This window comes from Micropterus dolomieu, linkage group LG14 (genome assembly GCF_021292245.1).
Source record: "Micropterus dolomieu isolate WLL.071019.BEF.003 ecotype Adirondacks linkage group LG14, ASM2129224v1, whole genome shotgun sequence".
Taxonomy (NCBI): Eukaryota; Metazoa; Chordata; class Actinopteri; order Centrarchiformes; family Centrarchidae; genus Micropterus; species Micropterus dolomieu.
Window position 1 is genome coordinate 9298777 of NC_060163.1, and position 6584 is coordinate 9305360.

Below are 6584 nucleotides of genomic sequence, written 5' to 3' on the forward strand. Positions count from 1 at the left end.
GACAATTGCCCCACAATCCCACCACAGCCCACCAAACCGCAATCGGATCAACCCGCGCAGAGACCCCCACCCCCAGAAGCCAGGGCACCCTGCGATCCCCCAAAGTGCAAAGGACCCCAGACCGCATGTCCCAGAACAGCAGAAAGCCGTGCCGGGAAACTCCCTGCCGCCAGGGAGCGATAACGCGGGAGAACCAGGCCAACGGTCCCCCAGTCCAGCCAGAGGCATCCTTCCCCACAGTGCAGGCAGTGCCATCAGCCCCCGAGGCCGATCTCATCCCCGGACGGGGGCCCAGCCCCCCCAGTCAAGAACCCCCAAGGAAGAGCACCAAAACCTACCCCGACAATGCCGGCCATGCGCCCCAGAGACTCCCGAATGCCCCCACTGTGAGAGAGCTGGCAGGGGGAAGCAGCGGGAGCCTCACCTCGGGCCCAGGGACACACCACCCGCCCAGAAATGAGCAAAGGCCACAAGCCCAAGTCCCCAGAACCCTAGGTCAAGAGCGGGCCCCCACGCCAGGGGAGCCCCGACCCCCCCCCAGCCCACCCCAGATCAGGCAAGGCCGTCACCAACCCCACAGCACCCCCGACGCCAGGCTCCAGGGGTAGGACACAAGGCCAATGAGAATCTCCTCCACTCCTTCAACCCCTCTGCCTGCCTCTGTAAATGTATTGTTTTGTGTTGGATGCATGTCATGGATTGTGAAGTGTTGTATGGTGGAGTAAAGATAAGGTGTGTGGTAACTAAGGTGCAATTAAAATCGGAGGGTAGTTGTGATACAGGCACCCCACAACTGTCAGGTAGTGGAGCCTCCCATCGTGCCCCTCCCACCCCCCAAGCCCTCTGTGTCTAATGTGTAATTAGACACATAGACACAGAGGGAACAGAATTAGATAGAATTGGACCCCACCCAAGGACAGAACGGCCCAACAGCCCAGACCCGAAGGTCCGCCCACACGCAGGAGGCCATACCACTCAGGCCAGGTCAGGCCAGAAGACCCCCACCCCCGCGCCCTTCCCTCCCTAGCAGCAACTTGGTGGCTTGATCCAGATTATTATTAAATTGGTTGAATTTTAATAAGAGTGTGTTTATTCACATAGTGTATCAAGCTTATTACTTCAATATATTTACTGCAAATCTGATATTAATATTTTACTCATGGATAAGGACGTTAGGCTACTGTATGAGATAATGATGCCTTTATGTGGCTGGTCTGGTTGTATACTCGGGAAAGACTGTGAAAATGGAAGTAGTGGATTGCATATAGACAACATATTTCTGTGGTTTTTAAATGGTTTGAATTTGGTTGTGGGCCTATGGGGGTTTATATAATGATGATATACAGTAATCGAGAGGTGAATTTGTGCATTATACTTTGTCAAATAAAGCAAGCCAGGCAGCCTTCCGTGTTTCAGAACGGCGTTGTTTTTTAATCGCCCACTAGAGGGCTGCAGCGCCGCAATAACCAGCCTAGTTCAAATGAATGAAATGACTCAAAAAAGAATTTGTTCATTTTAATAAACGAGATTTGAATGAACAAATCTGTCAAAAGACTCGAACTTGCCATCACTAATGCTGAGGCAGTAGGGACACTGCTATTTATACATCACCCACGTATCGGTAGCAACGTCCTATTGGTCGGCTACGTGCACGATAAAATTTCAGTGGGCAAGTGTGTGCATGTGATTGGAGGAGTCCAGTAGAGCGCGGAGCCTTTGTGAGATAGAACTGGAGAGACAGGTGTGGTATTAACATGATGGTACTGCTCTCCACTTCAGTAGGAACAGGTAGACCTATGAGGGAGATTAACAAAGAAAATTAGTAATTTCAGAATATTGACATGTTCATACACTGAGTGTTGCTAGAGGTAAATAATTGTTTATTTATTGTTGATGTAGGCCTAAACTTACCAGCATTGTCAGCTTCTTGGACCAATGATGGAGGTAGAGGTGGAGGCTAATGGACCTATTAAATAATAAAAATAAATAAATAAATTGACTGAATTGAAATGACTTGTGCTTAGATCTGGAGGATATTATAATGCAATATATATTAGATTATTTAGATTCTCCACAATTCAACTCCTTTTTGTTCAAGGTCTACGTGTGAATGTTGCTTAAAAGAGGTCTGCAACAATGGCAGCAAGTAAATAAATAAAAGTCAATAAGTTGCCCATGACATACCAAAAACTTCAGACATTCAACCTCCCAGCTATTATACTTCACAACATATGAATAAAAGCAGTTGATTCCCATTTGATTACCAACATTAACTTATTCAGTTAATGGTTTATATATTTGCTTTCATGTATTTATATATATTTTATGTATATTTTAGTTATGAAATACTTTATTTATTTATTTATCTAGCATTTATTTCTGTATTTGTTTATTCAGTGATGCTTAAGCCAGGTTTTGTCCTCCATGAATGCAACCTTTGCTGAATTAGAGAATGGGAAGGATTCAAGAAAAAGTTGTGTGTGTGTTTTCTTTTAGGGTTTTTCAGTGTAGCAGTCCACATTTATGACTTACAACCCATGTTAGATGATTTCATTCAATGGGCAAGTAAAATCTATGATCATAAAAGTCTGGTATTATCTGAATTAATGTATTAATTAAGATTTTATTTCAATAATAGTTTTTTATTTATAAAAAATCCCAAATATTTGAAACTGTTCGCACAGTTATGCACTGAAAACATGGTCATGAGCTTGCAGATAGAGTTTGTGGGGATCACTAAAATCTTAAAACCCCTGATTTCCTGTCCATTTTATAAAGAGTTCTGTAATAAAATGTGCAGTTGCAAAAAAATTAAAATGGCAAATTCAAATCCAAAAATCAACTCATTCCCTTTGATATCGTTTGATTCTCCCCCTGGTGATTGTCTCCATCTGGTGGTCATCTAATACTCAACTAGATGATGTCCATGCCCTGTTGTTAGAGTGATAGTATGGCAGCTGATATGGTGCTGTGATGCGTGTTTGGTTCCACAATAAGTCAATAAGGTCTTGAGGCCTAAGCTGAGACCAATGTACTGAGATAGAATGAACGACAGCAGGTCAGACCAGAGTGAGAAAAAGACACTGGACAGTGGCCATGGTTTGATCGCCATGGAGAGAGAAAGTGTTCTCCTGAGAGGCTTGTTGTTTGAGGTAACCACTGAGCTACACCAGTGTGACAGCTGGCGCAGGAAACTGGCCATATAAACATGATTTGTCAAGACTCACTGACATATCAGACTTTGCTTCTGCCTAGGATAACAAGAACCAGAGGGGAACAGTACTTGTTAGCCTACTAACCCGATAATAAATCACTTCTTTTGTATTGAATGAACATGCTAGAGATGCCCCAGTTAAACCTCGGAACAGTTCAGATTTACTGTGGTAGTTAACAAAAGCTCTAAATAACACTTACCCAACAATGAAAATCAAATAATAAACTGTTAGATCTGATCATCACATTACTTATTTGGATGATTCGACTACTCTGACAAAAAAAAAGGGAACATGAACCTGCTACGTAGACGTTGACCACTATTTGAAGGTATTTTGATTTCCACATGGTAATCTCAGCAGCTGCTGAACTTAAAAAATACAACAAGTTTTAGGTTTTGAGTGCAAACCTACCAAAGGCATTACAGCAGCTCTAATGCATGATGCTTTTTTGTCCTGTTAACCAATGGTTTTCCAGTGAGACTGAATGACTTAAGTGATTTGCTTAGATTAGACTGTCAACAGAGTGTTTGGTCAATCAAAGAAGGTTCTGAAGGGCTCCAGTGGCGCAATCAGTCAGCAAGCGGTACTTAAGACAGTAACCTGCAGAGTGATACCGCGGTTATGAGTCTGAGCCTGGAGCAGAAGAGTTTTACCTGCAATTTAATTATCCAAATGATCACTCAGACAAATCTGCCTGTAATAATCCTTTCTGTTCTGAAACTTGACATAGCCCCTTCCTCTGTTTCCCTTATAAAATGAACTGATGGCAGATCAGCGTCTCTAATGTGAATATGAAGGAATTTGGTTAAATCAGGTTCATCACAGTTTGTTCAGCTTCACTGTAAAGATCAGTCACAAGTATGTTTTTTTCTTGCTATGTCTTTTTTTCCAGTGCAAGTACTGCAAACATTCAACATGAAAAATAACATTCAAGCAAATCAATTGTAGCGGAGTTGTTCTTTTACAAAAATGAGAAGTGCGTATATGTGTCCTTTATAATGTATTAAAAGAAAAAATAAAATGAGTATAATAGTTTAATAATGTTGGCTAAAATTATGGTAAATTAGTGGTTTAAGATGCTTTCCTCTTCACTTTACATCATTGTAGCTGTGTGACCTGCCTACCACTTTTAGACAAAAAGCATGACTGTGCATTTTTGATAAACTCATGAAGGCCCCTTGTTATGCTGAGTCAGCCCTCATCACTGCACTGGGTAACAGCTAGCAGCACAAGATCAAACAAAGTCAATTAAAAATATTTCATATTTCAAAAATGAAACACTGCATTTGTTGTAGATGTGTCCTGGACATTGCATGTTTTCAAACAATCTATTAAAGTTTAAAAGTGAATAACTCAAGAGACCAACATCTTGTATCACTGTCACTGTTGACAGTTTAACTGTTAAAGCACAAGGGATCATGCAAGGTCACCATAATTACTGCAGAGCCTTCTGGAGCTGATGGGTGGCCTCTATGAGATAACCTCACTGGCACAAGCTACCCTCTCTCACCCGCACTGAGCTTATGCTCTCTGGTGGTGGTTGCTCCTGTCTTACTGCACAGACATCCTTAGACAACCTTCTGAAAAACCTCACCTGGAGCAGGAAATCTTTACCTGCAGCAGGTGAGGTGAAATGACAGCACAGGCAATATAATGACCAATATGGTTCAATCAGATTCATCGTGGTTTGTTCAGTTCCATTCTCACCTTAACAGGTCCAGCAAACCTTCACACATGGGGTGAGAATGGAACGCCTCCCTACCCTCTTTGTGATGGGAGAGGAAGAGGCTCCTCTGCAGCTGTCTCAAGACTTGGCTGATGGTTGCTACCGTTGGCGCCATGACCAGGTGCGCAAGGCAATTGCAGAAGTGACCACCACAACCCACAAGTCCAATAAACATCACCCCAGAAGAAAACCGAAGAAAACCTTTTTCTCAAAGCTAGAGAGAAGTCCAATTCACTACCACAGACAACACCATGCCAACTCTCCACAGCCCCACACTGGCAGCTGGGAGTTGATATTGAAAACATCTAGAGTTCCCTGATCACATCATTCAAACAACACTCTGCCCAGACATGATCCTCTTCTCAGACTCCACCACCATGGATGACCATGTGGGGGCTGACAGTGCCCCAGTAAGAACACATGGGTGAGGCTCACAAGAGGAAACTGCAGAAGCCGAGGCTGGCAGGCTCTCTGTGAGACAAATGTAGTGGGCTGCCAGGGGCCAGCTGGGCTCTCACTCAGCAAAGCTCTGACTGTGTTTGGAATCACCGGGGCAGTACAGAGGGGGTTACTGAAACCGCAAAGAAAGCCATCGGATGGCTTTGGACAAAGAGGGCAGGCCTGTGGCATGTTGCTGCTGGGTGCGAGCCGGGACTTGATTAAGCCCCGGCAGAGTCACCTGGTTAACAGCATCTGAGCTCCAGTGGCGCAATCGGTCAGCGCGCGGTACTTATAAGACAGTAACCTGCAGAGTGATGCCGAGGTTGTGAGTTCGAGCCTCACCTGGAGCAGGGAGCTTTTACCTGCAGCAGGTGAGGTGAAACGACAGCACAGGCAATATAATGACCAATATGGTTCAATCAGATTCATTGTGCTTTGTTCAGTTCCATTCTCACCTTAACAGGTCCAGCAAACCTTCACACATGGGGTGAGAATGGAACGCCTCCCTACCCTCTTTGTGATGGGAGAGGAAGAGGCTCCTCTGCAGCTGTCTCAAGACTTGGCTGATGGTTGCTACCGTTGGCGCCATGACCAGGTGCTCAAGGCAATTGTAGAAGTGACCACCACAACCCATAAGTCCAATAATCACCACCCCAGAAGAAAACCGAAGAAAACCTTTTTCTCAAAGCTAGAGAGAAGTCCAATTCACTACCACAGACAACACCATGCCTCCGATTCACTACCACAAACAACACCATGCCTGCCCTCCACAGCCCCACACTGGCAGCTGGGAGTTGATATTGAAAACATCTAGAGTTCCCTGATCACATCATTCAAACAACACTCTGCCCAGACATGATCCTCTTCTCAGACTCCACCACCATGGATGACCATGTGGGGGCTGACAGTGCCCCAGGAAGAACACATGGGTGAGGCTCACAAGAGGAAACTGCAGAAGCTGAGGCTGGCAGGCTCTCTGTGAGACAAATGTAGTGGGCTGCCAGGGGCCAGCCGGGCTCTCACTCAGCAAAGCTCTGACTGTGTTTGGAATCACCGGGGCAGTACAGAGGGGGTTACTGAAACCGCAAAGAAAGCCATCGGATGGCTTTGGACAAAGAGGGCAGGCCTGTGGCATGTTGCTGCTGGGTGCGAGCCGGGACTTGATTAAGCCCCGGCAGAGTCATCTGGATAACAGCATCTGA

General features: G+C 44.9%; 1 non-coding gene across 1 annotated transcript; it reads left to right on the forward strand.

The window, feature by feature from the left end:
- The first annotated feature begins 5638 nt into the window (after positions 1-5638).
- Positions 5639-5732, forward strand: trnai-uau. The gene is made up of 2 exons: positions 5639-5676; positions 5697-5732. It is a non-coding gene; the product is annotated as a tRNA-Ile (tRNA).
- Positions 5733-6584: the final 852 nt, after the last annotated feature.